This window comes from Talpa occidentalis, unplaced genomic scaffold, assembly GCF_014898055.3.
Source record: "Talpa occidentalis isolate TD23 unplaced genomic scaffold, MPIMG_talOcc4v2.1 talOcc4.14, whole genome shotgun sequence".
Taxonomy (NCBI): Eukaryota; Metazoa; Chordata; class Mammalia; order Eulipotyphla; family Talpidae; genus Talpa; species Talpa occidentalis.
The window spans coordinates 19098606-19126505 of record NW_023601433.1 but is presented as its reverse complement, the minus strand read 5'-3'; the positions used below and the strand labels follow the sequence as shown (position 1 = coordinate 19126505).

General features: G+C 47.0%; 1 long non-coding RNA gene across 3 annotated transcripts; it reads right to left on the bottom strand.

The window, feature by feature from the left end:
- On the bottom strand, nucleotides 1–24605 carry LOC119244388 (uncharacterized). 3 transcript variants are annotated; one of them, XR_005124992.2, is made up of 5 exons: nucleotides 24548–24605; nucleotides 5287–5403; nucleotides 4073–4408; nucleotides 3354–3626; nucleotides 1–3029 (listed from the first exon to the last, which is right to left on the bottom strand). It is a non-coding gene; the product is annotated as an uncharacterized LOC119244388 (long non-coding RNA). The 3 variants fall into 3 exon arrangements; XR_008551680.1 differs by having other exon boundaries at nucleotides 1–3626; XR_008551681.1 differs by lacking the exons at nucleotides 5287–5403; nucleotides 24548–24605 and adding an exon at nucleotides 5167–5280 and having other exon boundaries at nucleotides 1–3626.
- Between the last annotated feature and the right edge of the window lie 3295 nt (nucleotides 24606–27900).

Sequence of the window (27900 nt, the reverse complement as noted above, 5' to 3'; positions counted from 1 at the left end):
ACAGCCTCTGCCGCCCTGGGAGCCGCCCCGGCCTCCGGCCTGCGAGGACGCCGAGGGGCACACGCAGCTCGTGGGCCAAACGGGGGGACCATGTCCCAGAGAGTTTTCAGTGTCGGGGTGTGAAGAGCGGACTCTGTCGCATCTCATGCTCCCAACATGGTGTCGTTTATTGTGCCTGTGAATGTGTCGTGTCATGTGAGACGCTTCAGGGCTTGAGGGGGATTGTGTGGAGAGACCCTAAAAGCCAAAACCTGGGACAGGTGCTCGCGACAGAGGACACGGCCTCGCCAGCGCCCCGCGGGCTTCTGGAACGGGGTGGAGTCCAGTCTCCAGGGAGTCTGTCCACACACCTCTTGGCGGTTGCTGTGCCTTGAAGGCTGAATGGCCCCCGGGGTGCCCTCTGCCTGGGGCGTGGCCTCTGCTCTGACGCCACAGAGAGCTCTGTGATGTCACCCGCGGAGCCTACTTAAGACCCCGCGCAGCCGGCGGCGGTGTAGGTAGAGCGAGGAGTGTTGGGATCGTGACGGTGGACTCGAAGGGAGAGAGAGGCATGTTGGTGGATTGGATTGCTTTTGCTTTGGTTATTTCTTATTCAGTTATTTATTTTAGCTATTTTATTTTTAATTCTGTTTTTTTATTTTCCTTTGTTTTATTATTTGCTTATTTTTTCCTTTTATTATTTTAATTTTTTATTTGTTTTTATTTTTAAAATTTTTTTATTGCCCCCCCCATTTTCCCTGGTGTTGTTATTTTTGCGTGTGTTTTTATTTCCCCTTTGTTGTCTGTTTTTTTTTTTTTATTTTACTTGTTAGTTTGTAATTGTTTGTTCGTTTGTCTGTGTTCTTGTTATTTGGAGTTGTTAGTTTGTTATTGTTTTTTTATATTTTTAAATATTTATCTTTGTTAATTTTTTGGTTGTGTGTTTTCCTTTTTGAGTGCGTAGTTAGTATTAGTAACCTACTTAGGTTAGCATAGTTAGTGTTTCTGGTAGAGGTAAGTTAGCGTCCTTACTGTTTCGGTAGAGGAGTCAGCGCGGGGAGCATTTAGTTAGTTTCGGGGATCCTTTTCACATACTACTAGCTCTAGGCTAGTAGTGAACTTGTTAATCGGGTAGCGGAGCTAGTGCCGAGGGCTCTAGACAGCCAGGACCTGCGAGTGTAGGAGCGGGTCCGCCCTCACTGCCTCGATGTGCATGTCTGCCCAGGGAATGGCCCTGAGACAGTATGTGATGCTCGGCAAGCTGCGGGAGGGCACCCACGCCAAGGTCAAGCAGGCACGGCACCTGCCAATGGGCACGGAAGTGGCCATAAAGGTCATCCCCAAGTCCGGCATGCCTCAGAGGTTCCTGGTCTGCGAGGTGGCCTTCATGAAAGTCCTTTGGCACCCGAACATTCTCCAGCTCTTCCAGGTGGTGGACACTGAGGATGAGGTGCTGCTGGTCCTGGAGCGCACTCAGGGGGGCGACCTGCAGGACTACCTGTGCAGGTGTGGGCACCTGAGGGAGATGGAGGTGCGCCGCATCTTCCAGCAGATCCTCGCTGCGCTCAGCCACTGCTAAGCCCGGGGCGTGGTGCACTGGGACCTGAAGCCAGAGAACCTGCTCCTGGACCGGCACCGAAACATAAAACTGGCAGACTTCGGGCTCAGTGCCCAGTTCTCTGGGACAGCGCTGCTCAAGACCCCCTGCGGCAGCCCGCAGTTTGTGGCGCACAAGATCCTCCGTCACCAGGAGTACAGTGGCCCCGCGGCATACATCAGGAGCCTGGGGGTGGTCCTCTACGACATGGACACGGAGCTGCCCTTCAAGGGCAACAGCCTCGGGGAGCTGCGGGCCAGGGTGCTGAGCGGTGTCTACAACGAGCCGCACTACCTCTCCCAGCAGTGCCGTGACCTGCTAAGGAAGATGATAACGCTCGACCCCCAGAGCCGCAGCACCCTGGACAGCATCATCCAGCACCCCTGGGTGGGGCTGCCCAATGGACTCCCGCCCTGCTGCAAGCTGTCCCAGGCCAGCAAAAGGCCGCGATGGAAGCCATGGTCTGCCTGGGGTTCCGGAAATAGGTCATCGACAGGGCGCTTTTGGAGGGCAGGTATGACCCTGTGATGGGGTCCTACCTCATGCTGCTTTCCAGGCAGTGGGTGGGCGAGGAGGGGCCGGACCCCACCATCTTCCCCAAGCTCCTCAGTCCCAATGGGGCCCACTGCACCCCGATACCAGAGGACCACCGGCAGCCTGAGTTCTCGGGACGGGAAATCTTGCAGGTGGGACTGTCCCCGAAGCAGGACACCCAGAAGCCCAACACCACCTCCGGGCTAGGCATCCCGCAGAAGGATGCCAGCCTGCAGAGTTCTGTCTCCGGCTCAGGGCCCCTGCTGCCGGACGCCTGGAGGCCCAGCATGGCCTCCAGGTCAGGGCCTGTGCTGCGGGAGGCCTGGGGGCTCAACACCACATCACTGCCAGGCCCCCTACAGGAGGAAGCCCTGCAGCCCAGCACCACCTTGCTAGGCCCCCAGCTGGAGGGGGAGGCCAGGAAAGCATTAGGAAGACCTCCAGCCCAGCCCCCCCAGCTCTCCAGCACCACCCGAATAACCCCAAGGAGGAGCCCATGTTCAGCCCACTCCCTGCAGAGACACTGGGCTATTAACACCATTCCCAATCCACCCTTCAGTCCAGCGGAGGCTACAAGGCCAGAGCTCGTTGAATCCTTAATAGGATTTTAAAATGTTGCATTTTCTGTCCACCCTTCGGAAGAAAACACAAGAGCAGAGTTCACCCTGCTGGGGATTAGATGGTCACCAGCACCTCCCTAGAATTCACTTCCCCGCTCCAGGGCAGCCACTCAGTGGCCATAGTGAAAGGAGCACACCAGCGGAGGCCGAGCCCTGGAGAGGGCTCAGGGGCTGGGCCCAGCCAGAGGGGCCAGAAGCAGCATGAGAACATAGGTGTGGAGCACAGATGTCCGCAAGCACAGCAGTCCCAGGAGCAGAGCAGGTGAAGGGCAGGGAGGGCAATGGGTCTGGTGAAGCACCTGAGGGGAACAGAGCAGAGGAAGGGGGGAGAGGAGGGCTTAGGGCAGCTGAGCAGGTGCAGGGCCCAGGATGGGAGTGGAGCTGTGTGGGCTGAGCCCCCAGAGGCCCCGGGGCATAGGCTGGGACCCCAGGGCCTTGCTTCCCCATCTTAGGCTCTATCCCGTGTGGGCCCTGCTGGTGGCCCCTGGGCACCCGGACGGCGCAGACGATGCAGGAGCTCTTCGGTCTGACTGGCGCTGTCAGGGACTGACATACACGGTAGGAAGTCCCCCTCTACTGAGCCCCTTTTCACAACGGAGATTCCAACTTTGAGAATTGCTTACCCGCCAGTGAGTGGTGCCTCGATAGGGCCTCCTGGTTTCCATCTGTACTTTGTCGCATCTGAGTCCATGCAGCACTTCCCGGGGGGTGTCACTAAGGAAAGAGCCTCCTCCGTGCTTGGGCTTCACTGGCTCTGCTCTTCCCACGCAGGTCCCAGAGGGCACGAGGAGGCGGCCGCCGTGGACACACTGGTTCCCACTGCAGGGGCACCTCCAGGTGACCTGTTCTTCCTGCGAGCCCTGGGGTGTGGAGGCATCTGGACGCTCTTTCTACGCCTGGAGGAGACAGTCTGAAATGGATTATTTAGTTAAAATGTCTATCCCAGGACACATTAAATTGGTGTTTGAAACTGACCATGTTTGCTCCCCATTTATGACGGCACCTACACTTCCAACACATCGGACATCAGAGACCTAAAAATCCTTTAACATTCTTGTAATAAGCAGTGAAAAGTTTAGAAAATTTAGAAAATTTTGGAAAGCATTTAGAAAATTTTAGAAAAGTGAGAGGGGTCAAGTGGTGATAAGACAGTGAGACAGGAGTGTGAAGCAGAGCTAGCTGTGAGTATGGAATTAGGTATTTGCACTATTTTCTTTAGGTGTATGTGCATGTCTTGCACTGTGTGCAAGTTTGTGCATATGAGTCTACATGAGTGTGGCTTGTGTGTGCATCTATAGGTATGAAGTATTTATGTACCTTCTACCATCAGAAAAACACTCACAGCTGTAGAGAATTGGTATGTTGTCTTCAAAAATAGGGCCTCCCGGAGGGCCCAGCGGGTTGAGCCCAGCGCTGAGGGAAGTGCTGAATCTCCAAAGTCCCCAATGTGGCTTGTGTCCCCGAGTCCACATCTGTAGGGGGTTTAATTCTGCTCCAGTATAACTGTAGATGCAGGTCAGTTAACGTTTTCCCGGTTTCTTGCCATTGGTCCCTGCTCCTGGTGTGTGCCCTGGTCACCCATTTCTCTTTCAGGGGCATCGATGTTGTCCTGCACATTGTTGTGAGTTTATGGCGGCGCTGAGCCCAGTGTCTTCACTCTGCCTCCGTATTGCGCCTCCTGCGTAACACAATTCATTTTTGAGACCATAATTACTTTGTAAACCAAAACAACTAAATATAATAAAAAGATAATAAAACTGAAAAACTAGAGATGTTAAAAAAATCACATCCAGTGACTTGTATTGAAATTATTGAAAAATTATATACATCATGGCTAAGTGTGGTTCATTCCTGTAATACAAGACCAGTTCAACACTTACATATCAAGTAATATAACAGTTTACATTAAGAGTGAATAAGAAAATATATATTACTGTATCAACAGACATAAAAACACTCAATATATTTCAACACATATTCAAAATTAAAAAAAAAGTAAATTCAAAAACCCAGAATTTAAGGGGCTTTTCCTTAAACTAATTAAATGTGTAAAAGAAAACATGTAACTAACATTACACTTAAAGATGAGCCACCAAATAGATTTCCTCTTCAGATGGAGAAAAAGGCCATTTTGTCCTCTGCCACTATACCAATTCAGAACTGTGGGGCTGTCCTAACTAATATGATAAGTAAAAGAAAAGAAAAGCTATAAAGGGAATACATATTGATATGAAACAATCAATTTTGTATTCCAGGTAGAAAACCACTAGAAATCTTAAAAAAAATCTCAGAAATAGTTAGCAATTATAGGAAGGTTGCAGGGTATGTGGTCAATATACAAAAGTTTATTAGTTTCCCCATAAGCAACACAAACAACTGGGATTTAAAATTAAAGAAACATTATCTGTTATAATTATTCTACCCCAAATGAAATACCTAAGCAAGGCCTCCCCTGGTGGTGCAGTGGTTGAGCGCTGGGCTGTGAAGCTGCCCGCATTCTCTGCAGCACTGGTTCCATCCCCGGCCACCAACAAAGTTCCCACATAGCACACAGACCTCTCCTTCCGACCGCAGCTCCCCTCAGCAGCGTACTTCGTCAGTCTGCCTGTTCTGTTCCCTGCTCTGTCTCTGGTGAATTCTCTCATCCTCCCATGCTTCTGAATGTAGCCAGTGCTTGTATAAATAATAAGTAAATAAATAAATAAGTCTTTAAAAATAAATAAATAATAAAAAATGAAAAAAAAGAAAAAAAATAAATATCTAAGCATAAATCTAACAAAATTTGCAGGAGACCTATACACAGAAATCCAACAACACTCATAAAATGGACCTAGATACAGACCTAAACCTTATTTTAAAATGAACAAATGCAAATTGAATCATAAACATGAAAGTAAAATGCAATACTATAAAACTTCTCGAATATGACATAATAATACAAATAGATGTGACTTTGGATTTGCTAATAACTTTTTAGGTAAAACACTAGAAGCATGACCTATGAAATAATAAACAGACCTTTGCACTTTATTAAAAGTTTATGCTCTGCAAAAATGATGTTAAAAACACAAGTAACTTATTAGGAAAATACTAAGATAGCTGCATTTACCAACATGCATTTGTCAAAACCCATAGAACTCACAGCACTAAGAATGACCCTTGGTCTACCTACATTTTAAAGAATCCTTTTGCAAGTTCGGGTACACCAGAATGTGACACAGACGATGACAATAGAATGTAACTGTATTACACTGTATGTATGACACATGCTTACAGAAAGAGTTTTTGGAAAAGGTGCTGTAGACTCAAAAAGAAGGAAAGAATTCCACAGTTTGCTCTGCTGGAAATGTCCTTTCCACACTGGCAAGGCTGCCTGGGCAATAATGTCAGCAAGACAATAACTTTGTTTGCTTTGAAGAGTTCCTCTGGTGAGAAGCAAAGACAATGTCGAGAAAGTCCACAGTCCTATCATGTTTATAAGTTGCTAGACGAAGGAACATGAGCTAATGACCTGAGTGACGAGCGTGTCTATGAGGGCACTTGTCAAAATAAGAGATTCCAATAAGCTTTGGTCCTTACATCTTCCCCCTCACAGGTAACTCTGACTGACTCGACTTTGTAAAATCAAATCTGGACTTGCTATTGGTTTTTAAATTGGGGGTTGGAGTCATAGGCCTGTCAGAACATTCCTATATGTCCAACATAACCTGTGCAATATGATCCATCCCTGGAAGGCATTGAGTTGATTGGTTAAACTGTTAACCCAGCCTACTACATGTACAAGAACTCTGCTGTCCCCTGCCCTCAAGGTGCTGGTGTCCTAGGCAAGAAGACACATCATCAAGGATTTATAGACTCTAAAGTTTGTCTTTGACAAACTTTGTTTGGTTTCTTGATATTCCACAGAAAAGTAACATCATCCAGTATTTATCTTTCCTCTTCTGGCTTATTTTGCTTGGCATAATAGATTCCAGTTCCATTCATGTTGCCATCAATGGTGTGAATTTATCATTTTTTGTTTGCAGAGTAGTATTCCATTGTGTGTATGTGTATATATACCACATTATCTCTTCCATATGGCCACTGAGAACTCTTTCGTTTGATTCCTCTATTACTTTAAAAAACTCCATTTTGGGGAGGAAGTCCACTCATCTCTGCTAAACAGACAAGTATAGGTTTTTGCACCTGAGGGGGAAATTCTATACTCCCAAAACACTAACAAAAATGTAAACCAATGGTGCTTCTATAATAAAAATGAAAAAGATGACACATCATCAACATCACTAAGCTGGCAGTGTGGTGGATAGCTTGACGATTAACACTATGGAGAAGAAATAAGCAAGGAAGAAGAAAGGCCATATTGTCTTAAATCAAGACTTCAGGGAAAGCCTCTCTGAAAGCAAGGAAGGACAAGCAGGGGGACCAGCAGGGGCAAGCCTTGGGTGGTAGTGTGCTTGCAATCTTTGAGGGGCAGAACTATGGCCTGAAGAGCAATGTTGTCTCAAATCTACAGGCCCTGGCACGGCTCTTTTGGGATGTGTGAGGGGCCCTAAGTGCTTTAAATGCATTCAGCTTTAAATGAGGACTGCACCAGAGATGGTGATTATATAACCCCACCCAGTCCAGCATCCATTAAGTCAGGGCTAATTAGCACACTTCCTTTTCCAGCTGTGTGCTCAAAATTCCATTAACATCAAGTGCTGGCACCCACTGTCACCTACAGATTCATGGTAATAGACCTCATCTCTTCTACAACATGATGGGTTTCCTGAAGGAATTGAATCATTTCCCAGGACTGCCTTGGGCAAAGTGGGACACAGAAATGGGGGCTGAATTAGAATGGGGGTGAGGAAGGGGAAGCTGGGCTGCAGGTGAAACATCCAGAACAAGACTTTGATAGACAACTTCATGCTTCCAAGGAGAGCCTGCTCCAGATGGATTCAGGACACCAAACGCTCAGTAGATAATGAATGTCCCTCCACCAAAACATCTGTGCTCTCTAAGTCTAGACACACCCGTGAGACTCTCACCTTTTTGTGTCTGCATTATGTTCTGTGACTGACACCACACAGTCACCCTGCTTGTAGTTTTATTATATTAAGCAATCACAGCCTTCCATTGCATAACACTGATTTTATTGAAAAACAAATCTGCCCTGTTTGTTTACATTCTGGACACTGATAAAATAGAATAATGATTTCAGTTAGATTCTTGAGTGAGTCAAATTTATAATTTATCCCCACTTGATATGGTCCAAAAATGAAAGAAGTGGAAGACTGTGGACAGTATGAAATGACAGCTTAATTGTTAGGAAAATAAAACCCAGAGCCAGAGAGTTAAAGGCTTTCCTACTGATGTTAAAATTGTTTTCAGAGAGGACAGACATGCAGCATTTGATGCCAAGGAACACAAGTAATAACGCTCTGGTGCATAGGGCAGAGAAATAGCCTTTATATGTACATTTAGAACAACTGAAAAAGTGCCCATTATTTCTGTAAAGGGCTCATACAAGTAGTACAGACTTGAGTGGGGTAGTGCAAATCCAGGAATCAAGGGTCCCTGTAATTTCATCTGTCACTCACTCCTGATGCTTTTATATGAGGTTCCCCAAAGCAATTTGGATTTCAGATCATCTCTGCCTTGTACTCTGGGGTCAGTTTTTCTCTCTTAATGATACATGTGTTAGATTGATACTGATCAGTATAGATGAGATGAGTGAATGGGACGTAATGCACTTAACAAACATGTATGATTCCTTCTGCAAGCCCAGCACAGCAGGTGCTCAGTACAGGAGACAAAACCTGGAAGACATGGCCTTGCCTTGTACATATTAGAGTCCAGGGAGGGCAAAGAGTAATCTGCCCCTGAGATGCAGACAGCAAGCATAAATGTCACCCAGAGGATAGAAATTGTCTACCAGGACAGGATCTGACCACAAGTCAGTATCGTCTGTGGTCTTACAGAGTTTTTTTTTTTAAAGATTTTTTTATTTATGCGTACAAGAGCTGGGGTACAGGCCAGCGATGCAGGGGTTGTGGGCAGTGAGAGGATCCATCAGAGACAGAGTGAGAAACAGAACAGGTGGATTGACTGAAATACACCACTGAGGGGAACAGCTTAGACTGAGACAGGAGAGGTCTGCCACGACATGTGGGTATCTCCCTGGAAGGGATTGAACCTGAGTTGCAGTGGCTGCAGATAGCTTCATAGGTTGCATCTAACCCCTTGTGCCACCAGGGAGGCCCCCTTACAGGGGTTTTAAAATTGAATTTAAATGCCCAAGTAAGCAATCTCTTCATTTATTTTATTTTCCATTTTTTTGAAGATTTTTTTTTTCATTTATACAAGAACTGGGATACAGGCGAGATGCACAGGAGGCTGAGAGGATTCACCAGAGACAGAGCGGGGAACAGAACAGGAAGACTGACAAAATACACTGCTGAGGGGAGCAGTGGGAGACAGGAGAGGTCTGCTGAGTCATGTGGGACCCTTGCCGGCCAGCCAGGATGGAACCCCCACTGCAGAGGCTGCAGACAGATTCACAATGCAGCACTCAACTGCCTATGCCACCAGGGAGGCCCTCTTCATCTAATTTAAATATCAACTATATTCATAGACCAAAAATTCCCCTTTGTAAAGTGTACAATTCAGTGGGTTTTAGGAACTCATAGTTGTAGAACTGTCACCACAACTTAATGTTAGGGCATATTCATGAACTTCTGAGGTAATGAAACTTAACCCAATAACAAATCCTCCCTGTGTCCCTCCCTCTCTAGTACATGAAAAATCGCCCATCTGTTTTCTGTATCTGTGGAGTTATTTGTCTACTACAGACAATTCATGTAAATGCAGTCACACAATAGGTATTATTTGTGACAGGCTGCTTTCACTTATTCTATTTTCAAGGTTCATGCATGCTGTACAATGTATGGATCAGTACTTCATTCCTTTTCCTTGCTAGATAACATTCCATAGCATAAGTTAGCATATATTTGTTCTGTATACCATTTGTAGCACAGATCTTCCAAAACCCTGGCAGTTTCCCAAGTGATGAGCATGACCTTAAGGCATAAAATACATAAAAGAAAAGAGGCAATGTGCTCACGGATCTCAACCTCAGAGATGCATTCAGGGACTCACTCTAATGGCACAGAAACAAAAACAAAAATAAACAAGTGGATTAATTCTGGCGCAAGGGGTTAAGCACAGCACTATGAAGCTGGCCGTAGCCTCTGCAGCAGGAGTTTGATTCCTGCCAGCCAGGGAGCTACCCACATGGCACAGCAGACCTCTCCTGCTGCACGCACTGCTCCCCTCAACAATGTGTTACGTCAGTCTGCCTGTCTGTTCCCCGCTCTGTCTCTGGTGAATCCTGTCACCTCCCACACCTCTGGCCTGTACCCCAGTTCTTGTATGCATAAATAAATACATCTTTAAAGATACAAACTGAAAAACCTTTGCACAGATAAAGAAATATTCACAGAACAACTAGTGACTGATAGAAAATATTTGCACAGCACATATCCAAAAACAAGTTAATTCCCAAAATATATAAAGATTTCATCCAACTGAACAACTTTAAACAACAGTTAAAAATGGATAAAAGAGCAAAAAATGGTTTCTCCAAAGAACACATGTGGTCCATGCCATATGAAAAAAATGCTCATTACTCTTTAGGGAAATGAAAATCTGAACCACAGTGTGGTATCACTTCACACCTGTGAAAATGAATTCTATTCAAAAGACTGGAACAAAGAGTCAGCAAGGTTGTAGAGAAAGAGGAACACTCCCTCAATCCTCCTGGGCATGTGAATTATTACATCCTCTATGAAAAATGCATGTCTTAAGGTTCCTTAAAAATAAAAAATAAATACCATAAGATCCAGAAATAACACTTCTATGAATTTTTCCAGAGAATATATAAACACTAATATGAAAATATTTATGCACTTCTATGTTCATGGCGGCATTACTCACAATAACCAAATCATGGACTCAACCTGAATATCCATTGACAGATAACTAGATAAAGAAACTATGGTTTAATGAAGGCATCAAACTAGAAATAAACCATAAAAAGAAGGCAAGGAACTTTCCTACCTCATGGAGATTAAAAACCACACTACTGGAAGACCACTGGACTAATGAGGAGATCAAAGAAGAAATTAAAAAATTCTTTGAATTGAACGACAAGGAGGACACCAATATCCTAAATGTATGGGATGCAGCAAAAGCAGTAATAAGAGGAAAATATATACCAATAGAGGCTCACATCAAGAAACAAGAAAGAACTCAAAGAAACAACCTAATCTCGAAGCTCAAAGATCTAGAAAAAGAACAACAAATAAATCCCAAAACCAGTAGAAGAAAAGAAATAATAAAAACCAAAGCAGAAATAAATGAAATTGAAAATAAAAAAAAATCCAAAAGATCAATGAAACCAAGAGCTGGTTCTTTGAAAAAATCAATAAAATAGACAAACCCCTAGCCAGTCTCACAGAGGAAAAAAGGGAGAAAGCACAAATAAACAGGATCATCAGTGAAAGAGGAGAAATCACAACGGACACAGCAGAAATCAAAAGAATAATCAGTAACTACTATGAACAGTTATATGGAAACAAGTTCAACAATCTAGAGGAGATGGACAAATTTCTACAACTCTACAATCACCCAAAGCTAGATAAAGAAGAAATAGAACACCTAAACAGACCAATTACAAGCAGCAAAATTGAAATGGTAATCAAAAACCTCCCCAAAAACAAAAGCCCAGGACCTGATGGATTTACAAATGAATTCTACCAAACATTCAGAGACGAATTAGTGCCTATCCAAATCTTCTCCATTTATTGTTTTCTACTTTTATTCCAATGTGGTTCTTTTACTTTTATGGACCTTTGTTATATTGCCTATCATTTGATCTAGTCTAGAGAATGTTGTATGTGTTCTGGAAAAGAATGCATATTCTATTCTTGTTTGGTGGGTTGGTCTTAGGCTATCTTTTGTGTCTAGTTGGCATACAGTGCTGTAAAATCTTATATTTCCTTGCTCACAATTTTTCTATTTTATCTATTCATTATAGAAATTAATTACTATATTATTGAAGTTGTCAACGGTTGTCGTTAAATTATTAACTTCTGTCAAATTCTGTCAGTTTTTGTTTCATGTTCTTTGAGGCACTGTTGTTAGGTATATGATATATTATGCTTTTAATCATTTTGTATCTTTGATACATTGATTCTTTTTTTTTTAAATGTTCTTTGTTGTCTTAGTAAGATTTTTTGTCTTTAATATATTTTGATAGTGTTAACTTATCCACTCGGGCTCTTTCATTTATTGTTTAGATGATGTGACTGTTGACTTTTACTTGAAACCTATTTGTGTGTTTGCAACTAAAGTGTGGGCCTTGTAGACAGTATGTAGTTCATCATGTTTTACCCATTTTAAATGTTTGTCTCTTTTCATTGGTGCATTTAACCCATTTTTATTCAATAATATTACTGATAAAGTAGAATTGGCATCTGGCGTTTAAATATTTCTTATATGTCATGTATTTTTTTCTTTCTTCATTTGTCCATTATTGCATGCTTTTATGTTATATTAGCCATCCAGTGTACCATTTTAATTATTTTGTTTTTAATTACATATTTTGGATATTTTTATTGACTGATTTGGGGATTAAAATTAATCTTAATTTATAATTAGTAATTATAAATATATAATTGGTAGTAATTGAAGTTGCTACCAACTTAATTTCAATAGTACACAAAAACCTCATTCTAATATAGTTCCCCTCTACCCTTTCATAGAGTCTCACAAAAAGCAACTTTATACAGTTTTGCACCTGTTCACATAAGTCAGTATCATCTGATTTTAAAATGCAAAAATAAGCATTAATAATACCTTTAAGTCTGCTATGTGTATCCCTTTCTGGAGGTCTTTATTTCTTTTTGTAATTAATTTCTATTTTACATACACAATAATATAATAATATATAGTTTACATCACTGTTCATTTTTGTACAGTGTAGGCTTTCTCCTCTCATATGTAGTCACCATCATATTCCCACCATCAGTTCATGTGGACAGAAGGTATTGGCTAGTGTTCTTTCATTTGAACCTAAAAGACTCCCTTCAGTAATTTTTTGAAGATTTATTTATTTATTTACACAAGATCCGGGGTACAGGCCAGATGTGTGGGAGTGTGAGAGGATTCACCAGAGACAGAGTAGGGAGAAGAACAGTCAGGTTGACAGAAATACACTGCGGAGGGGAGCAGCGGGCGAGACAGGAGAGGTCGGCTGCACCATGTGGGTAGCCACCTGGCCAGGGATCGAACTCCTGCAGCAGAGGCTGTGGATAGCGTGATAGGTTGCATCTTAACCCCTTGTGACACCAGGGAGGACCCTCCCTTTTGTATTTTTATACAAGTCTGTTATTGTATTCAACTCCAAAATTTCCATTGTATAATTCATGTTTCTTTCTTTATATTCTCTGGTAAGATATAACTTTCACACTTTCCCTTTACTCTAGATATGATTTTTTTAGGACTTTGAAATATTTAAAATAGCTAATTTAAAGTATGTGTCTAGTAAGAACAATGTCTGCACTTCCTCACAGAAAATTTCTCTTCATTTCTTTTTTTCATGGCTTTGGGTCATACTTTCTTTTTGTCTGTAATATTGTTGTTGTAATTCTGTTATTGTTGAATACTGTACATTTTAGTGCTGAATATTGTACCTTTTCAGTATCTTTATTCCATCTTTGGACTGGGGAATACAACTGACCCTAGGGGAGGCCCCATGCCTCCCAGCCCCATATGCTATCATGCCCAGTTCCTGGCCCCAATGAGACTCAAAGCAAATTCCCAGCATCAAACTAAACCCCACAAGGACTCAGCGGTCATGCTCACCAAACAGTAAATGCCATAGCAGTGGGAGACGAAGACCTTCACACAGCAAATGTTCCACTACAGCAGAGCAAATCAAAAGCATATAATGGGAAGAAAGGAAAATACAATGGCCATGCAAGTCTTCAGGGGAAAATGGCATCACAGAAAGAAAACTAATATCCAGAGCCAAGTCACAGGAGATGGAAGAGTTTTTCTTCCTATCAGACACAGAATTTAAAAGTACAATAAGAAAATTAAATAATTGGAACAATAAAATGGAAACTCAGAAAAACAGTTTAGATATTTAAGAAAATCGAGAAATGCAAATTAATGGCATGAGAAACACAATGAACAGAAGATCAAATTAAAACTCTAAAAAGAAAATAACAGAAATGCAAAAAGTAGAGAGAGCAATGGGGGAGATAAAAAATTCTGGAGAAACCAAGGAAAAATGACAAACCAAATGGAAGAATGAATCAGTGAGTTCAAAGATGCAAATGGGGAAAGAACAAAATAGATAAAGAGAACTAAAGAGAAAAAAAATGAGAATTCAAAGAATAGAAACATCAAAATGATAGGCATAACAGGAGAGAGAGAACAGAGAAATGAAAAACTATTTAAAGAAATAATATAACACTTCCCCAACTTGAAGAGTGAATTGAACATGCAAATACAGGAATATGAAAGAAAATCAAGCTACTAGAGGAAAGGAAACCTATAGCCAGACAGAGTAGTATAACTTACCAGAGTTCAAGATAAAGAAAAAAATAGTTAAGCTGACAAGGGAAAAGAAACAGATATAAAGGAACCCTGAGTAGACTAACACCAGACTATCCAGAAAAACACTGTAGGCAACAAGAGAATGGAGTGACATATTCAAAATACACCCAGAAAAAATTTGCCAAGAAGAAAACTCCCTCCTGCAAAGATAGAGAGAGAAATAAAGACCTTCTCAGACAAACACAATCTCAAGGAGTTTGCAGTCTTTACCTCCCCTTCTCCAAGAAGTATTAAAAGGAATTTTTGTATTTAAATGAAAGAGATGGGGCCTCCCCTGTGGCACAGACGGTTGAGTACAGCGCTGTGAAGAAGTCCACAGCCTCTGCAGTGTGGCTTCAATCCCGTCCAGCCAGGGAGACCCACATGGTGCGGCAGACCTCTCCTGTCTTGCCTGCTCTCCCCTCAGCAGTGTATTTCAGTAGATCTGCCTGTTCTGTTCCCCACTCTGTCTCTGGTGAATCCTCTCACCCTCCCGCACATCTGGCCTGTACCACAGTTCTTGTATGCATGAATAAATAAATCTTAAAAAATAAAATAAATAAATGAAAGAGAGGAACAAAAACTGAAACAGCAATTAAATAGAATTAAAACAAAACAAACAAAAAATAAGTATGACGGCTATATCAAATGTCAATGTGCTGAACTGGCAAAATAAAAGCTATACAGTATGAAGTTGGAACTGGAAACAGAATCCAACCTTCTGCTGCTAACACACCCAAATCCCAATGATAAACATAGACTGAAAGACAAGGGAAAGAAAATATTCTACAAGCAAATGACACCCTAAGTAAAGCTAGGACAGATATATGAAATCAAGTAGGCTTCTAACTTTAAAAGGTAGCAAGAGGCAGAAATGGACAATAACGACTAAAGAAACAATACAACAGGAAGATATAACATTCATCAATATATACTCAACAGAAGAGCACCAAAATACATTAGACAACTAATTTCTAATCAGAAAACAGACACTGGAGAAAATACATATGACCTTGCAGACTCTAATATCCCACACTCACCAATGGACAAAACAATCAGACACAAAATATATAAGGACACAATTATCCTAAACAAAGGAATAGACTACATGGGATTAATAGACATACATAGGGAACTGCACCCCCACACACACACGTAGACAAAAGCCAATATACACATTTGTCTTAAGTGTACAAGGATCATTCTTTTTATTTTTTTTTATACAAGCACTGGGTACAGTCAGAATTACGGGAGGGTGAGAGAATTCACCAGAGCAAAAGCGGGGAACAGAACAGGCAGACCGACAAAATGCACTACTGAGGGGAGCAGCAGGCTTGACAGTAGAGGTCTGCTGCACCATGTGGGATTCTCACCAGCCAACCAGTATTGAACCCATGCTGCAGAGTCTGCAGACAGCTTCACCATGCGGCACTCAACCACCTGTGCCACCAGGGAGGCCCTGTATAAGGATCATTCTTCATGATTGACCACATACTGAGTGACACAACAAATGTCAATGAATTTTGGGAGATTCAATCATACCAAGTATCTTCTCTGACCATAAAGATATTGAATTAGAAATCAACTACAAAAAGAAAACAAAGTCTCTAATACAAGGAGCTGAAAATACACTACTGAGAAGTCACTGGATTCATGAGAAAATCAAGAAAGAAAACAAAACTTAATTTAAGATAAATAATAGTGAGGACACAACCTTCCAGAATATGTGGGACACCTCAAAAGCAGTACCAAGAGGGAATTCTATAGCAATACAGGCCCACATCAAGAAACAAGAAAGAGGCCAAACTAAAGAACTTGTGTCTAATCTCAAGGAACTTGAAAAAGAAGAGCAACAAATTTCAAAAGTCAGTAGAAGGAAAGTAATAATAAAATTCAGAGCAGAAATAAATGAAATAGAAAGGAAAAAGACAGTTTAAAAGACCAATATGAACATTAACTCGTTCTTTGAAAAAATGTATAAATTCAACAATCTAAATGAGATGGATAGAATTTTAGATATTAGAGAATTATCCATGACTATATATGGAAGAAATAGAAAATCCCAAACTAATCAATCACAAGCAAGGAAATTGAAAAAGTCACCAAATTGTCCCAGAAAACAAAAGTCCAGGACCAAATGACTTCTCCGGTGAGTTCTACAAAATGTTCAAAGATGAACTAATTCCTGTATTTCTAAAATACTTCCAAAAATTGAGAAAGAAGGAATATGTCCAGATAGATTTTATGAGGTCCACATGACACTAATACCAAAAGCAAACATGAACACAAAGAAAGAAAATTAGAGACAGTGCACCTAATAAACACAGATGCAGAAATCCTCAATAAAAGCTTAATGAACCAAATCCAACAATACAATGAAAAGATGACACAACATGACCAAGTGGGATTTAAACCAGTACCCGAGAATGGCTCAGGATCTGGAAATCAATCAATGAAACTCACCCAATCGATAAAAAGGAAAGTGAAAACCATGCCGTCCTATCAACTGAGGCTGAGAAAACCTCTGACACATTCATCATCCATGTATGATGAAACCCTTGGCAAACGGAGTGTACATGGCACACACCTCACTATCATAAGAGCCGTAGAGGACAAGTCCACAAGGAGGGTTGCACCAGCAGCCTGGGGTTCAGTGACCTGTCACCAGTGAATGCTAGTAAAGCAGAGCCAGAAGCGGAGTCTTTAAACTGTGCTTCAATGAGGCAGCTGCAACCTGGAACTTGGGGAATGAACACCCTAAAGAAATCGCCTTAACATTACATTTCCAGCTGCCTTTTTATAGCGGGGGGTCCGGGGCGCAGCGGGGGTTGGGGTTGCGGGCGCGTGGCAGCCTCCACGTGGCCCCTCCCGTGGTCCTAATCCGTGGTTCACTTCTGTTTCTCAGCACAGTCCACCCCTGAATCGTGTATCAAGGGTCCAGCTGCTGAGGGCACCAAAACACCGCATTCTGCTGAGCAGGCGTGTTGCTGCTGCTGTGGCCCCACGCCCAGAGCCCCGCGCGGTCCCAGCAGCTCCAGTGCGTTCCCCTAAACCAGGCCCCAGAGGCATCCCGCCCACCACCGGCCACCACCCAGGCGCCGACGCCTCCCCTACAGGGAGACCCGCCCTGTCCTCTGCACTGCGGGACCGTGGGCTGCGTGGTGCACTGGGGCGCCTGACCGCGCGTGATGCTGGAGGCCTGCGGGAGCACCATGGCGTCGCCCGGGGCACATGCCCAGCTGTGGGTTCCGCCCGCGCTGCTGCCACCCTAGGTCGCCGGGGAGGACCGGCCAGGCCGCCAGGAGGGCCAGGGCGCGCCGGGAAGGGCGAGGAAGGGGAGTCCCTGCTGTTCGCCCCAGAATCCAAGAGCTTCTAGGTGTCTGGCTGAATAGAGCAGGGATCCCCAGCTCGGCCCCCAGGTGGGGCCTCATCGGTGCACCCCAGCTCAGACTGAGGGGGCCAGAGAGCAAACCTGAAGGTGACACATCGGGAAATTATGGCCTGGAGGACCAGCCAGGCCCTCACAGCCCGAGCCCCGCCAGCCCCGGCCGCACCCCATGCCCCTCCTGCACCCCCACGCCCAGCCTGCCCTGGCCGCGCCCCACGCCCCTCCTGCACCCCCACGCCCCACAAGCCCCAGCCGCGCCCACAGGCCCCGCCTGCCCTATCCACACTCTTCCGAAATGCCCAGCGAAAAGCCATGGCTCCTCCCAGACCCCGCGGGCCGCCGTGGCTCCTCCCAGCCCCTCCACGGGCCGCCGTGGCTCCTCCCAGCCCCCCGCGGGCCGCCTTGGCTGAAGCTGCTGCCGAGGGCAGGCCGTGAGAGGCCGCGTGTCACGCGCAGGGGGCTGGGACGGCGCCCACTCACCCCGGGGTGGGTCTGCTTGTCTCTCCAGCGCTAGTGCCGCCTGAGCGGCTGGAGGCCAGGGCTCCGCGGGACCGAGGCTCCTGCCGGGGGCGCGGGGACTGTCTGCTCGGCCTGGTCCAGCGCGAGCCCACGGGCCGGTTGCCTCCTGCCGCTCCCTGAGGCGCGCCGAAACCCGCGGGTGCGCCTCTCCCTCCACTGAGCCGGGTCCGAGACCCAGGACGCCTTCCTCTGGCGCGGCCGAGCCTGAGCCGACCCGTCCAGCTGCCAGGTGGCCTCAGCGGGCGGCCGGAGCCGGACAGGACAGGCCCCCGCCGCCTGGGGGGCCGGGACGGCACTGTTCAGGCGGGTCTCCCGAGTGCGCGGGGGCTCCTTGGGACGGAGCCGCCCGGCCCACCCTGTGTCCCCTCGTCCTTCCCCGTGTCCACCCGTGTCCTGCCCGGCTCCCCGCTGCTGGGGTCTTCACCCCCCCATGCCCACGGGCCTCGGGAAGACCCAACGTACAGAAGCCTCGGGCCTTGCTGCTGGGTGACCCCGACTGCAGGGCATGGGAGGCTGCTGAGGCGCGAGGCCGGGCCCTTCAAGGGCAGGACAGTCCCTGCCGCGGCGCGAGGGAGGAGGCAGGGAAGAGGGAGGGAGACCAGGCGCTCGTCCGCAGGTTGGGTTTGCGCCGGCCCAGCCCCGACAGCTCTGCTTGAGGCCTCGGTGCTGTTACCAAGGCCGCACCTGGAGTGCCTGGCTCCCATCTTATCCCAGGCGTCCACTGTGCATCTCCAGGCCCGCCTCGCCCCTGATGTCGGCCCTGCCCGGCCACCCAGCCGGGGTTCCCGGCTGACTTGGAAGGCCCCTCGGTGTCAGCGCAATAGATTGACCAGCAGCCTGACCTCATGGACTCAGATGGGTCAGCAGACACACAGGGCATTGCCTGCCTGGAGGGGAGGGACCGCCACTGCTGCCCACGGGCAGCGAGCTGGAGAGGCGCCCGTTACATGGTGCTGGGGATGCTGGCCCCAGAGAGGGAGCCCGACCCTAGCTGCACCCGAGCTCTGGGCCAGAGAAAGATGGCCTGGCCTGGCAGCACAGGGGGCCTGCTGGCAGGAGCCTGGGCAGAGAGACGCACTGGGGAGGCGCCCAGACCTGCCAATAGCATGGCCTAAGGACCCCGGCTGGAAAGGGGATGACCGGGGGGGGGGGGGTGAACACGGGGGACCACGGGCAGGAAGGGGGGACTGCACTCAGAGTGATGAAGACATTGAAGGCCAGAGGCCCCCGAGGACAAGAGAAAACAGGTGCCTGCCGCTCAGGAGTTTGTAGCGGGACCCACATGCCAGAACACAGTGGCAGAAAATGGGTCCGCAGGCCCCAAGGCCTAGGTCACAGGCTGGGGGGGGGTGAGGGGTGTGAGGGGTCAGCTGCTGTGGGGTGTCCAGGTGCAGACCTGACGGGGAGGAAGGGGATTAAGGAACATACCACTTGTGCTAGTTTTATCACATTTCTCCGTTCAGAATGTTGACAGCATTTTAGAGGCCAAGACAGGCACAAGGAAAGGCCCTACAACCACAACATGCATACACAGCCGTTTTCTTATTTATGCCAGGAGGAATAATTTGCACAACTGCAGTTTTTTCTCCATAGGCTTAGGGGAAAAACAAATTCAAACTCCAAAAATGTGGAGTGTTGTTGGCAGAAATCACAGGTTCCAGTCGTCACCCTACAATCCTGAGACTTTGAAACAGGGTAAGTTTAGTGAGAGCAATTACAAGGGAGTCACATGGCCCCGTGTATCACTTTAGGGTTGATCGTGGTCATGCCTTCATGTTAGAAGTCAGCCCTGGGGTGCCCTGGACAGCAGCTCAAACAGCAAATTCTACATCAAAGTACAGATGACCCCTCCCCACACTCAGGAGAAATGGCAACCACACAGGGGAGAAACACCCAGTAGAGTTACGTGATGCACCGAACCGGTGCTCTGACCACAGCCGCCCCTGAATGCTGATGTCTTTTAGCAGCTATGCGGTCAGCATCAGTCCGTCAATGCATGAAATTCAGAGTGATTTAAGAATAGGTCTCTTCCTCTGACAAGGCTCAGCAAAGTACACTGAGGGTAAAAGAGCATCACGATTTTTAGATTACCTGAACAGAAGCCAGAGAGAATTCACCAGAGCCAGAGCAGAAAGCCGAACAGGCAGACCAACAAAGTACACTGCTGAGGGGAGCAGCAGGCATAGCAAGAGATGTCTGTGCAACATGTGAGACCCTCCCTTGTGGCCGGGGATCGAACCAGCGCTGCAGAGGCTGTGGGCAGCTTTGCAGCCCAGTGCTCAAGTGCCGCACCACCAGGGGAGGTCCTCAGCAAACTTCCAAGAAGCTTCACAGACTCAGGCTTCTCACTATCAGTTTGTCCCATCTGCTCCTCAGGAGCCCCCAGTCCTCCCCACACAGCCGGGCCTCAGGCCTGTGACTATCAACCTTTGAGGCTTTTTCGCCCTTGTATCCCCCACTGTGGGGGCAGGAGCCTGTCCTCCCCTCAGGCCCCTGTTTGTGCGTTATTGCCTGAGACTTGCTGGGGGAGCGTGGATGGGGAGAGGACTCTGAGAGAACCGAGAAATAAAGAAATGACAGAATAGGGTTGAAGAGCAGCAGGACCCAGGGGACGCCAGCCTTGATATCTGGCTCAATTGTCCTGCGTGCCCAGGGCCACTTGTGTTGATTGGGCCTCCATTCCCGGGGGGGTGCTAAAGCTGCAGGGGGGACACCTTCACTGGCTCCTGGGCAGCCACCCCAGCAGGCTGAGGGCACCATCCTCGTACCAAGCAGAAGAGGGAAGCAGTGTTGGGCTCAGGTCCTCGCTTGGCTCCCCCCTCCCATTATTGGGGGCTGTAGGGTAAATGGTTTTCAGGCTTTTCTGCCATCCCAGCATTAGGATTGCCCAGCCTAAAGGGTACCTGCAGTTGTTACATTGTTGTGTTGTTTACTTCTGTGGGCCATGGGAGGAGTAAAGAGATAGTCACCAAGGAAAGCAGAGGCAGGAAGAAGAAGCAGGAGAGAGGCAGAAGAGAAAAAGGGGAGAAAGAACACCAGAGAACCCAGCCAGAGTGAAGACTTGCCGGGGGCTTGGAGGCCTTGGCCTCCTGGCCCCTCCAGCACCCCTCCCTGTCGTGTCTCTGGTAGATGCACTACATGTAAATGCTCAATAAAAGCCTGAGTAACCCACTGAGGGCTCCAGGGCTCCCCTTTACCTGGTCTGCTCGGATCATAGAAAACCCGTTCTGTGCCCTTCCTTCCCCTATAGGGGAAAGGATGTCCTGAGCAAACTCCATATGGGCTTTGTGGACGCCAACCCCACTCCATCAAGTCACTGGGAACTACAAGTCCCATTATTGCCAAAGGGTGGTTTTAAGCGGCCATCTTCCCTATTTGTAAATAAAACCAGCCCTGTTAGATGGTCTTTAAGGACAGGGGAGCCCCTAAAAAAACATAAGTAAATAAATGCTCTTAAAGGGGAGTTTCATCCTGAAAAATACTGTTGGCACTACAGAGGCATCCCCTCCTCACCAGATCTAGAATACATCTCCAGGAACATTCTCTGGTAGGTGCAGCAATTAAGCCTGCTGTGTTAGACAAACAGTTAGAGAAAATGCTTTTTTTAAAGATTGATTTATTTTTATACAAGAGCTGGGGTGCAAGCCCGAGGCGTTGCAGGGTGAGATGATACACCAGAGACAGAGTGGGGAGAAGAACAGGCAGATGGACTGAAAATACTGCTGGGGGGAGCAGCAGGGAGATAGGAGAGGTCTATTTTGCCATGTGGGTAACTCCCTGGCCGGGTGGGAATTGAACTCACAATTCAGAGACTGTAGACAGCTTCACAGCATTGTGCTCAAACTTCCATGTCACTGTGGAGGCCCGAAAGGGCTATTTTTTTTAAGATTTATTTGTTTTTACAAGCACTAGGTACAGCAGAAGTGTGGGTTGGTGAGAGAATTCACCAGAGCCAGAGTGGTGAACAGAACAGGCAGACTGATGAAGGACACTGCTGAGGGGAGCAGCGGGCGCAGCAGGAGAGATCTGCGTACCCTGGGGGACACTCGCCAGAGGCCAGGGATGGAACTGGCGCAGCGGAGGCTGCTGGCAGCTTTGCAGGCCAGCGCTCAACCGCTGCACCACCGGGAGGCCCACGGAAATGGATGTTTTTAACTGCAGTCTCTTATAACTAGTAAACATGTTTGGAATGAGGGGCATTATAAAACTATTAAGTAATTCATGTTAAATATTAATGACAGAATCCTCACATGCTATGATACCTGAAAGTTTTCTTCTGTTTCGTTTTAGCCCAAGCTCCTTCCTTATGGAGGAGGAAGTCCAGCACCCACAGACCTGTTCTGAGGATGGACCAAACTCCTTCCCTCTCCCGGCCTCCAAGAGGGTTATATTTACCATCATTATAAAACCTCTGGTTCAGAACAAATTACAAAAATTAGGGGGGGTCCAAAAATATCTGGCCCTTGTGCTTATTTTTTTTGATTTCAGAGAAGTTACTGATACCTTTTGGACCACAGTGTCCACAACTACAATGTAGGAATAATATCTGTATAGCGTCATTAATGGAGATCATGGAACTAAAGCAATGAACATGTTGTGCAGGGTCAGGTAATCTCCATCAGATGCTCAATAAAGGCCGATTCCTTTCTCCTTTCTAGAGAAATTCAACTTCTCTCCCAAGCAAGCATAACAGAGGAAGTGGCAACACATTTAAAAGTAAAGTACAGCGTTTCCCCCCTACCCACCCCACCCCCTCCCCCCGGTGGTGGGCTAGGGGTTAAATCCCAGTGCTGTCACCATGACTGGCCTGAGTTCAATCCTCAGCCGGGAGTTGACCCACTAGGTGTAGCAGACCTCTCCTGTCTCATCCACTGCTCCCCTCAGCAGTGTATCTAAGAAGATCCTCCTGTTCTGCTCCTACTCTGTCTCTGGTGAATCCTCTCACCCTTCCACACATCTGGCCTGCACCCAAGTTTTTCTATGCAATTTTTTTTTAAAAAGCTTTAAAAAGGGCCTCCCCTAGTGGGACAGCAGTTGAGCGCTGGGCTGCAAAGCTGCCTGCAGCCTCTGCAGTGCCAGTTTGATCCCTGGCCTCTGGCGAGAGTCCCACATGGTGCAACAGACCTCTCATGCCACGCCCGCTGCTCCCCTCAGCAGTGTATTTCATCAGTCTGCCTGTTCTGTTTCCCGTTCTGGCTCTGGTGAATTCACTCACCCTCCCACGCTTTGGACTGTACCCCAGTGCTTGCATAATAAATATCTTTAAAAAACCTTTAAAAAAGACAGATAAAGGGGTTTTCTCCAAAATATCCAGTTACCATGAGTCACTGTGGGTTTACTCAATCCCTGAAATAGGAGAGCTATTTTTAGCCCCATCTATAGAGAAAAGATCTCAACAGCTTAGAAAAGAACCCTTCAGTGTCAAAAATGCTCCCCATTTAGAAAATTTCCTTCCCTGTTTGTGACAGCACCCAGCTGACCCTGCTGAAAGGTTTGTTGGTGTGTCCTTTAGTGATGCAGAGAGGGCCACTGCTTTCACTGCATGGAGTCGGTTAATAATAACCATTTTAGAAAACCAAACATTGTAGCAGCTTGTGGGAGGCTGTGTGGCTCCTGGTCACTCAAGAGTCAGGGAAGCCTGGATTCTCGTCAAGGGAGAGTGTAAAGTCGCCTCCTGAGGCAGTGTCCAGGGGTCCAAGGTCTCTCTGCCAGGCTCTGAATGACAACATCAGCTGCACAACAGGGAAGCAGCGCTGCAGCCCTCACATGGGGCCCAAGACCAGCAGGTGCAGCATCTCAGACCCCTTGTGAGAAATACAGAGCCCCAGGCACCAACAACCCTCTGGGTCAGAACTTGTGCCCCCAGGAGACTGGGACATGACTCTGCCCTCCTGCCTGCTGGAGCTGGGGTGGAGAGGCAGTGTCAGCCCCAGAGAAGATTACAACATGTAAACTTATAATTCCCCAACTTATATTCTAAGCACACAGAATTAAACACACAAATCAGCGGAGCACAGCGGAGAGCCAAGCAAACCCAAACCAGGGATGATCAGTGCAGCAGGGAGGCACTGGGAGCAAACACGGGGATGCACTTTCCGTCAGGGGCGCTGGCCACCCACGGGGTCACACTCAGGAACGACCTGACCCCCATGTTCCTCCAGGACCCAAAATGACCAGAGCAGAGCTCTGCACCCCCAGCCCGCCCCGTTCTAGTTCCCCTGACTGGCCCGCTCTGCATCAGCCACCGGCAGGACTTGTCCTCACCTCCCTCTTGCTCCGGGTGGCTCCTGAAGAAACTGGGCTCCCGCAGGCAAGAGCTTCACCCGAGTCCTGGGAAGCGAGTGCCAAGGCGAGCCCGGCAGCTGTGGAGGCAGGAGCGGGCACAGGGGCGCGGCTGCAGGAGAGGCGTGCGTAGGGGCTGCAGGTGGACGGGGGCTGCAGGGAGGGCAGGGAGGGGAGAGCTCCGGGTGCTCACGGGGCGCCCGCACCCCTCCTGTTCCGCCGAAGCTCAGAAAATCCAACTAAACAGGAGGCGAACACCCGAGTCTCCGACGACGCCGTTAACGTAGAATTTCCACGCGACTCCACAGCAAGTCGCGCCCCCGTGACTGAAAACACGCGAGGATTGTTCACCCGCGACCACACAGGCCCGAAACCCGCTGCTGCCACAGGGAGAGACGGGGCGTCCCGCCCCCCATTATTCCCTGCCTCTCCCCGCCCCGCCACCAGCCACCAGCCTGTGCGCTGCCCCGGGGCTGCTCCCTCCTTGGCCCAAGGGCCATCAGCCTGGGCTGGTGCTCTAGGCCCCGCATCTCCGCCACTTCCGCTCCGCGTCAGCGCGCAGGGACGTGATGTCAACACGCAGGGGGCGGGGCGAGGCTGAGGAAGGACAGCCTCACAGGGTAGCAGGGCGCGGGTACAAGGCGCTCGCTGCCTGGTGGCTGGGGGGTGGGAATGGAGGGGGATGAGGGTGGGGGTGTAGGGTGGGGGGTTGGGTGGGGGGTGAGGGTGGGGGTGGGGGGTTAGGGTGGGAGTGGGTGTGGGGGCCGCCCAGGCAGGACAATTGTTGGGTACAGCCCCAGGCCAGTCAGGGCCTGCAGCGGGGATGGAGCCGGGGCCGAGGGGCGGGTCAGACCAGCCAAGGGGAGACTCAGCCGCGGAGAGTCTTGGATAGGGGAGGACCTCGCAGAGGGGGGCAGGAAGAGGGATTGTGTGACTTCAGAGCCTTACAAGATGGGCAGACAGAATGACATGGGGCAAGAACCCGCTGAAATAGGGGTTCTCGCTCATTCAGAAAAATTTTATATCGCCTTCTGTGGGGAACTTAGACTTCAGCTATTAGAATTTGGAATATATATATGATGTGCATTAAAAGAAATAGTAATGCAGTGTTTGAGAAATGACCTAAGGAAATGCTGTGAACACAAATAAAAATGTATATCCGTAAAGATGCTAACCAGCACTTTCTTGTACTAACAAATCCAGGAAACAATCTCCATCAGAACTCCAGGAAACAGTCAAATATGTGACAGTAAATGTAGCAATTAGGTACCATCATTCTGAATAGTTATCAATGACTTGCAAAACACTTATGTTACAACATTAAGTGAAAGAGAAATGATATAAAATTGCAAATACAGTTTTATTCCAGCATGGAAATAATATACTTTACATGTAGAACAGAAGGGAGAAGTTACTTTGCAGTGAAATATAAAGTCTCTAGCAAAATCCAATATGTGGGTCACATTGCCTGCTGTTGTTGAGTGAAAGAGTCAAGATATAAAATGAACATATTATGAATGATTTAAATTTTAGATATCAGACAAAATTGAAATCATGTGTTAATCATGTGTGTCACATGATTAATCACACCTAAGTGATACACATAGGTGTTGAATTGTCATGAAAGGCAGAGGTTATACTTGTAATGACAGCCACATATTTGTGCTTACTCGGCGGAGAAGATTATGATAGTGTGGCCTGTGTTTCTTCACCCAGTTAATGGAGTCATTTGGTCATTCTGAAATTTTATGTTTATACTATCCAGGAACCTTGCACACAGGTGTTTCTACAGTGAGTCTTCCCTTAACCCAGGAAGGCCAGCTCACCTCTTCTAATTACTCTCGTTTACCTCAACTTTCCCAGTGACTTTCGGCGATCAGTGACATCCTGTTTAATGTGCTTTTTACCCAGTTTGCACACAACAGATACAGCACCAGAGCAAACCTAGAAAATGCGTCCCCTTCTTCACTGATATCAACCACCTGCCCCAGTTCCATGGAAATCTTGTGATCACCCCATAGGAATAGAGGATATTACCACATGTGACACAGACACCCACAAATAGGGATGCCCCAGAAACACTGAAAGTGACGGATGCCTGTTACTACCTTACTGTAATCAGGTTATGTTCAAGTGTGTGATGATTATAGATCCTTTCAGGTGATTTCTTTTTCCCTTAAAACACTCTAAAATATGATTTAACAAAGAGAGAGCTAGCTGGATTTTGGAGTTTATTTTTTATAAAAATTATATTTATCCTTTGTGCTAAACTATAATTTATAATCTTTTTAAGATTTATTTTATTTATTTGTGCTACAAGAACTGGGATGTAGGCCAGTGTTACAGGGAGTGAGAAAAATTCAGCAGAGACAGAGTGGGGAGCAAAACAGGCAGATCCACTGAAATACGCTGCTGAAGGCAGCATTGGGAAGACAGGAGAGAAATGCTGAGCCATGTGGGTCAGGTCACTGGACAGGGTCAAACTCGTCCTGCAGTGGCTGTGGATAGCTTTATAGTGCTGAGACTTAACACCTGCATCACCAGGGGGGCCCTATAGTTTGCAATCTTCATAAATTTGAAGATACATTAATGGCTCTTTTCTTTTTCTGAATTACAGAAAGGAATAAACAAGGATATATGTGGGGAATAATTGTTTATACACACAGGGTTGATTGATTCCAATATCCATTGCAGAGCCACTGTCTCCTATCAAAAGGCAAAGAACTTACTTTTTTATTTTTTTAATTCTTATTTATTTGTGCATGCAAGTACTGGGGTACAGGCCAGAGGTGCTGGGCTGAGAGGATTCAGCAGAGAGAGCAGGGAGCAGAATAGGCGACTGAAATTCACTGCTGAGGGGAGCAGTGGCGGAGAGGAGAGGTCTTCTCCGCCATGTGGGTCAACTCCCTGGCAGGGGATTGAACCCTGATGTAGTAGCTACGGATTACATCACAGTGCTGATGCTTAACCCTTGCACCACCAGGGAGGCCCGAGCCTACATTTTTAAATTGACTGGGAAACCAAAAAGTAATTTTTTTCCAGATCTAGCCTGATGGTTTTGTCACACCACCCAAGGTGTCAGTCCTCAGCCTGTTCAGTGGTAAGTGGGGAATTCCTGATGTTGCTGGGAGCCTCCACATGGGCACGGGAACTAGGGCGAGGGTCACATGGGCCACATTGGGACACGGCACACAGCAGGGATTGATCTGAACAGAGGGACACGCACCCGAGCTGGGATGTCTGCCAGTCGATGGTACGGTAAGGTGCAAATCTACTCAGGAGAAAACATAGTTTATTTGCATCGAAGGCACTTGTTTTCCCAAGTTCTGTGATTG